The sequence below is a fragment of the Melanerpes formicivorus genome, unplaced genomic scaffold, assembly GCF_026170545.1.
Source record: "Melanerpes formicivorus ecotype bairdi unplaced genomic scaffold, bMelFor1.0.p_v2 SCAF_184, whole genome shotgun sequence".
NCBI classification, from domain to species: Eukaryota; Metazoa; Chordata; class Aves; order Piciformes; family Picidae; genus Melanerpes; species Melanerpes formicivorus.
Genome location: NW_027142536.1, coordinates 450,001 through 457,500, shown reverse-complemented (window position 1 = coordinate 457,500; position 7,500 = coordinate 450,001).

The following is a 7,500-nucleotide window of genomic DNA, read 5'->3' as shown; positions in this document are numbered from 1 at the left end:
CGATGACGTAGGCGGAGGCAGAGCGCAACAGCGACCCCTTGGCGACAAGCGCGATCTCCGCGGAGAGCACGTCTACTCGCCGAGGGAGAGCACGTCTACTCGCCGAGGGAGAGCACGTCTACTCGCCCAGGGAGAGCACGTCTACTCGCCGAGGGAGAGCACGTCTACTCGCCGAGGGAGAGCACGTCTACTCGCCGAGGGAGAGCACGTCTACTCGCCCAGGGAGAGCACGTCTACTCGCCCAGGGAGAGCACGTCTACTCGCCCAGGGAGAGCACGTCTACTCGCCCAGGGAGAGCACGTCTACTCGCCCAGGGAGAGCACGTCTACTCGCCCAGGGAGAGCACGTCTACTCGCCCAGGGAGAGCACGTCTACTCGCCGAGGGAGAGCACGTCTACTCGCCGAGGGAGAGCACGTCTACTCGCCCAGGGAGAGCACGTCTACTCGCCGAGGGAGAGCACGTCTACTCGCCGAGGGAGAGCACGTCTACTCGCCGAGGGAGAGCACGTCTACTCGCCGAGGGAGAGCACGTCTACTCGCCCAGGGAGAGCACGTCTACTCGCCCAGGGAGAGCACGTCTACCTCCCGCCTGAGGGAGAGCACGGGGGGGGGGGGACAAAGACAGGCGGCAGCAGCTTCGGTGAACGTCACCCGGGAGGCGACCGGGGCTGTCCCGGGGCAGTCCCGGGAAGCCGGCGTCCGACACAGGGAACCGTCAGCTGCCGGACCGGGGCGAATCCCCGCGGCCACGGCAGGGGTGGGGGCTCGAAGACAGCCGGCAGTCGCCTCGGTGAACGTCACCCGGCCGGCGACCGCGGCCGTTCCGGGGCCGTCCCGGGAAGCCTGCGACAGGCACGGGGTCCCAGCCGCGGCCGGACCGACTCGAAGCCCCGCGGCCCCGGCACGGGGGAGGCCCAAAGACTGGCGGCAGCCGCTTCGCTGAACGTCACCCGGCCGGCGACCGGGGCCGTCCCGGGGCTGTCCCGGGATGCCGGCTTCCGGCACGGGGTCCCGGCCGCGGCCGGAGCGGCTCGAATCCCCGCGGTCCCGGCAGCAGCCGGAGCCGCTCGCCGTTCGGGCTCCCGGCACCCTACGGATCCGCCGACTCGTTCGCGGGCGGCGGGGGGAGGCAGTGAAGGAGGTGCGGGCAGAAGCGGCAGCGGAGGCGGAGGGGGGGGGGGGCTCGAAGACAGCCGGCAGCCGCTTCGGAGAACGTCACCCGGCCGGCGACCGCGGCCGTTCCGGGGCCGTCCCGGGAAGCCTGCGACAGGCACGGGGTCCCGGCCTCGGCCGGACCCGCACTGGGTGCCGCCGCCTCGGGCTCTCGGGACGGTATGGATCCGCCGACTCGTTCGCCGGCGGCGGGGGGAGGCAGTGGAGGGGGTGCGGGGAGAAGCGGCAGCGGAGGCGGAGGGGGGGGGGGGCTCGAAGACAGCCGGCAGCCGCTTCGGTGAACGTCACCCAGGAGGCGATCGGGGCCGTCCCGGGGCCGTCCCGGGATGCTGGCTTCCGCCACGGGGTCCCGGCCGCGGCCGGAGCGGCTCGAATCCCCGCGGTCCCGGCAGCAGCCGGAGCCGCTCGCCGTTCGGGCTCCCGGCACCCTACGGATCCGGCGACTCGTTCGCCGGCGGCGGGGGGAGGCAGTGGAGGGGGTGCGGGCAGAAGCGGCAGCGGAGGCGGAGGGGGGGGGGGCTCGAAGACAGCCGGCAGCCGCTTCGGTGAACGTCACCCGGCCGGCGACCGGGGCCGTCCCGGGGCTGTCCGGGGATGCCGGCTTCCGGCACGGGGTCCCGGCCGCGGCCGGAGCGGCTCGAATCCCCGCGGTCCCGGCAGCAGCCGGAGCCGCTCGCCGTTCGGGCTCCCGGCACCCTACAGATCCGGCGACTCGTTCGCGGGCGGCGGGGGGAGGCAGTGGAGGGGGTGCGGGCAGAAGCGGCAGCGGAGGCGGAGGGGGGGGGGGGGGGCTCGGAGACAGCCGTCAGCCGCTTCGGTGAACGTCACCCGGGAGGCGACCGGGACCGGCCCGGGAAGCCATCGTCCGGCCCCGGATCCCGGCCGCGGCCGGACCGGCTCGAAGCCCCGCGGCCCCGGCACGGGGGAGGCCCAAAGACTGGCGGCAGCCGCTTCGCTGAACGTCACCCGGCCGGCGACCGGGGCCGTCCCGGGGCCGTCCCGGGATGCCGGCTTCCGGCACGGGGTCCCGGCCGCGGCCGGAGCGGCTCGAAGCCCCGCGGTCCCGGCAGCAGCCGGAGCCGCTCGCCGTTCGGGCTCCCGGCACCCTACGGATCCGCCGACTCGTTCGCCGGCGGCGGGGGGAGGCAGTGGAGGGGGTGCGGGCAGAAGCGGCAGCGGAGGCGGAGGGGGGGGGGGGCTCGAAGACAGCCGGCAGCCGCTTCGGTGAACGTCACCCGGCCGGCGACCGGGGCCGTCCCGGGGCTGTCCGGGGATGCCGGCTTCCGGCACGGGGTCCCGGCCGCGGCCGGAGCGGCTCGAATCCCCGCGGCCCCGGCAGCAGCCGGAGCCGCTCGCCGTTCGGGCTCCCGGCACCCTACAGATCCGGCGACTCGTTCGCCGGCGGCGGGGGGAGGCAGTGGAGGGGGTGCGGGCAGAAGCGGCAGCGGAGGCGGAGGGGGGGGGGGGGCTCGAAGACAGCCGGCAGCCGCTTCGGTGAACGTCACCCGGGAGGCGACCGGGACCGGCCCGGGAAGCCATCGTCCGGCCCGGGATCCCGGCCGCGGCCGGACCGGCTCGAAGCCCCGCGGCCCCGGCACGGGGGAGGCCCAAAGACTGGCGGCAGCCGCTTCGCTGAACGTCACCCGGCCGGCGACCGGGGCCGTCCCGGGGCCGTCCCGGGATGCCGGCTTCCGGCACGGGGTCCCGGCCGCGGCCGGAGCGGCTCGAATCCCCGCGGTCCCGGCAGCAGCCGGAGCCGCTCGCCGTTCGGGCTCCCGGCACCCTACGGATCCGGCGACTCGTTCGCCGGCGGCGGGGGGAGGCAGTGGAGGGGGTGCGGGCAGAAGCGGCAGCGGAGGCGGAGGGGGGGGGGGGCTCGAAGACAGCCGGCAGCCGCTTCGGTGAACGTCACCCGGCCGGCGACCGGGGCCGTCCCGGGGCTGTCCGGGGATGCCGGCTTCCGGCACGGGGTCCCGGCCGCGGCCGGAGCGGCTCGAATCCCCGCGGTCCCGGCAGCAGCCGGAGCCGCTCGCCGTTCGGGCTCCCGGCACCCTACAGATCCGGCGACTCGTTCGCCGGCGGCGGGGGGAGGCAGTGGAGGGGGTGCGGGCAGAAGCGGCAGCGGAGGCGGAGGGGGGGGGGGGGCTCGAAGACAGCCGGCAGCCGCTTCGGTGAACGTCACCCGGGAGGCGACCGGGACCGGCCCGGGAAGCCATCGTCCGGCCCGGGATCCCGGCCGCGGCCGGACCGGCTCGAAGCCCCGCGGCCCCGGCACGGGGGAGGCCCAAAGACTGGCGGCAGCCGCTTCGCTGAACGTCACCCGGCCGGCGACCGGGGCCGTCCCGGGGCCGTCCCGGGATGCCGGCTTCCGGCACGGGGTCCCGGCCGCGGCCGGAGCGGCTCGAATCCCCGCGGTCCCGGCAGCAGCCGGAGCCGCTCGCCGTTCGGGCTCCCGGCACCCTACGGATCCGCCGACTCGTTCGCCGGCGGCGGGGGGAGGCAGTGGAGGGGGTGCGGGCAGAAGCGGCAGCGGAGGCGGAGGGGGGGGGGGGCTCGAAGACAGCCGGCAGCCGCTTCGGTGAACGTCACCCGGCCGGCGACCGGGGCCGTCCCGGGGCTGTCCGGGGATGCCGGCTTCCGGCACGGGGTCCCGGCCGCGGCCGGAGCGGCTCGAATCCCCGCGGCCCCGGCAGCAGCCGGAGCCGCTCGCCGTTCGGGCTCCCGGCACCCTACAGATCCGGCGACTCGTTCGCCGGCGGCGGGGGGAGGCAGTGGAGGGGGTGCGGGGAGAAGCGGCAGCGGAGGCGGAGGGGGGGGGGGGGCTCGAAGACAGCTGGCAGCCGCTTCGGTGAACGTCACCCGGGAGGCGACCGGGACCGGCCCGGGAAGCCATCGTCCGGCCCGGGATCCCGGCCGCGGCCGGACCGGCTCGAAGCCCCGCGGCCCCGGCACGGGGGAGGCCCAAAGACTGGCGGCAGCCGCTTCGCTGAACGTCACCCGGCCGGCGACCGGGGCCGTCCCGGGGCCGTCCCGGGATGCCGGCTTCCGGCACGGGGTCCCGGCCGCGGCCGGAGCGGCTCGAAGCCCCGCGGCCCCGGCAGCAGCCGGAGCCGCTCGCCGTTCGGGCTCCCGGCACCCTACGGATCCGGCGACTCGTTCGCCGGCGGCGGGGGGAGGCAGTGGAGGCGGTGCGGGGAGAAGCGGCAGCGGAGGCGGAGGGGGGGCGGGGGGGACGATAGTGGCGGGGGGGCGGGGGGTGCTCGAAGGCAGCCGGCAGCCGGTTCGGTGAACATTCGCCGGGGCGGGGGGGGCGACCTGTCCGTGCCCGGGGCAGCCCCGGGAAGCCGGCAGCCAGCACGGGGTCCCGGCAGCACCTGTTCCCTGCCCTGGGACTTGCCGTGCCCGGCGGCCGGTTGCCGGGTGGGGGGAGCGATGAGAGGCGGGGCGCAGCGGCCGGGGCAGCGCCGGGCCGCAGCGGGGGGCTGGGCGGGTGGGGTAGGCGTCGAGCGGCAAGCCCTCGGCTGCAGCGAATGTTCGGCGGTGCGGGGCGGGGGGGGGACGGGACGACACGTTGGGGGCGCCGAGTCCGAGCCACCCCCGGCCCCAGGGGCGGCCGGAGGGGGAGGCCGGTGCCTGGCCCTGGGAGCTGCTGGGCGCCGGATGGCCGAGGGTGCGTCAGAAGCCGCCCGAGCGGTCGAGCAGGTCCTCCAGAAAGGCCTAGGGTGGCTTCGAGGGCCCCGGGAGCAGTCGAGGGAGGCCTCCAGGCAGGTCTGGAGTGGATGGGAGGCCTTCCAAAGCAGACAAGGGAGGCTGCCAGCGGGGCCTAGGCTGGCACTGCAGCCTGTAAATGGTTGGGGGGGGGGGCCTCTGGTGCGGCCTGGAGTCTCTGGGTGGCGTCCAGAGAGGTGCAAAAGATCCTCTGGTGCGGCCTGTGGTGGCGGAGAAGCCTGCAGAGCGTGCGGGGGAGGCTTCTGGTGCGGCCTGGGGTGGGTCGGAAGCCTGCAGAGCGTGCGGGAGAGGCTTCTGGTGCGGCCTGGGGTGGGTCGGAAGCCTGCAGAGCGTGCGGGGGAGGCTTCTGGTGCGGCCTGGGGTGGGTCGGAAGCCTGCAGAGCGTGCGGGGGAGGCTTCTGGTGCGGCCTGGGGTGGCTGAGAAGCCTGCAGAGCGTGCGGGAGAGGCTTCTGGTGCGGCCTGGGGTGGCTGAGAAGCCTGCAGAGCGTGCGGGAGAGGCTTCTGCTGCGGCCTGGGGTGGCTGAGAAGCCTGCAGAGCGTGCGGGGGAGGCTTCTGTTGGGGCCTGGGGTGGGTCAGAAGCCTACAGAGCGTGCGGGGGAGGCTTCTGTTGCGGCCTGGGGTGGGTCGGAAGCCTGCAGAGCATGCGGGGGAGGCTTCTGCTGCGGCCTGGGGTGGCTGAGAAGCCTGCAGAGCGTGCGGGAGAGGCTTCTGCTGCGGCCTGGGGTGGCTGAGAAGCCTGCAGAGCGTGCGGGAGAGGCTTCTGTTGGGGCCTGGGGTGGGTCGGAAGCCTGCAGAGCGTGCGGGAGAGGCTTCTGCTGCGGCCTGGGGTGGGACGGAAGCCTGCAGAGCGTGCGGGGGAGGCTTCTGGTGCGGCCTGGGGTGGGACGGAAGCCTGCAGAGCGTGCGGGAGAGGCTTCTGCTGCGGCCTGGGGTGGGTCGGAAGCCTGCAGAGCGTGCGGGAGAGGCTTCTGTTGCGGCCTGGGGTGGGTCGGAAGCCTGCAGAGCGTGCGGGAGAGGCTTCTGCTGCGGCCTGGGGTGGGTCGGAAGCCTGCAGAGCGTGCGGGAGAGGCTTCTGCTGCGGCCTGGGGTGGCTGAGAAGCCTGCAGAGCGTGCGGGAGAGGCTTCTGGTGCGGCCTGGGGTGGCTGAGAAGCCTGCAGAGCGTGCGGGAGAGGCTTCTGCTGCGGCCTGGGGTGGCTGAGAAGCCTGCAGAGCGTGCGGGAGAGGCTTCTGCTGCGGCCTGGGGTGGCTGAGAAGCCTGCAGAGCGTGCGGGAGAGGCTTCTGCTGCGGCCTGGGGTGGCTGAGAAGCCTGCAGAGCGTGCGGGAGAGGCTTCTGGTGCGGCCTGGGGTGGCTGAGAAGCCTGCAGAGCGTGCGGGAGAGGCTTCTGCTGCGGCCTGGGGTGGCTGAGAAGCCTGCAGAGCGTGCGGGGAGAGGCTTCTGCTGTGGCCTGGGGTGGGTCGGAAGCCTGCAGAGCGTGCGGGGGAGGCTTCTGGTGCGGCCTGGGGTGGGTCGGAAGCCTGCAGAGCATGCGGGGGAGGCTTCTGCTGCGGCCTGGGGTCTCTGGGTGGCCTCTAGAGAGGTGCAAAAGACCCTCTGGGTTGGGCTGGGGTGGCTCTTGGACCCCTGCCACACAGTGGGGAGAGGCCTCCGGCCCGCCACCTGTGTCCCTGTGTGCCTGAGTGCCTGTGTCCCTGTGTCCCTGTGTCCCTGTGTCCCTGTGTCCCTGTGTCCCTGAGTGCCTGAGTGCCTGAGTGCCTGTGTCCCTGTGTCCTTGTGTCCCTGTGTCCCTGTGTCCCTGAGTGCCTGAGTGCCTGTGTCCCTGTGTCCCTGTGTCCCTGAGTGCCTGAGTGCCTGAGTGCCTGTGTCCCTGTGTCCTTGTGTCCCTGTGTCCCTGTGTCCCTGTGTGCCTGAGTGCCTGTGTCCCTGTGTCCCTGTCTGTGTACCTGTGTGCGAGAGTGTCCGGCACGCCACCCAGCGGCGGCGGGCAAGCAGGTAGGCGGGTGGGCGGGCCGGCGAGGGCCAGTGTGAGTTTGGGGGGTGGGAGGGGAGGCGGCAGCTGGAAGCGTCAGAGGAGGGGGCGTGGCTCCGGCTGGCCCCGGGAGCAGGTTCCCGGGACCGGGACCGCTGGACCCGGCGGGTGGTTGATCCCGGGGCGGGGGGCAGAGGCGGCGGGAAGCGGCAGCTGCGTGTGCGGCGGGGGGGTGGAGGGCGAACCGCGGCGGGAAGCGGATGCTTCAGAGCAGGTTACGGGGGCGGGGACGGACGACACCACCTGTCCCCGCCCCGGGACGGGCTGGACCCGGCGCCGTGTACCCGCCGCCGCCCCCGCCGCCGCCCCCCTCCGCCACCCCGGGACCCCGACGTTTTTTGGCGCCCGCGCCTTTTTTTGCTCCCCGCCTGCCCGCGCTGCCCCGAGCCCTCCCCCGGGGCGGGGCGGGAGGGAGGGACGGACGGACGGGTAGCCGGGGATCTCCGAGCGCGCGCCACCAGACCGAGGCGGGTCCCGGCGGCGGCGGCGGCGGCGGCGGCGGCGGCGGCGGCGGCGGCGGCGGCGGCAGCAGCAGCAGCAAGCGACGGCGGGGGGGGCAGGCTAGGG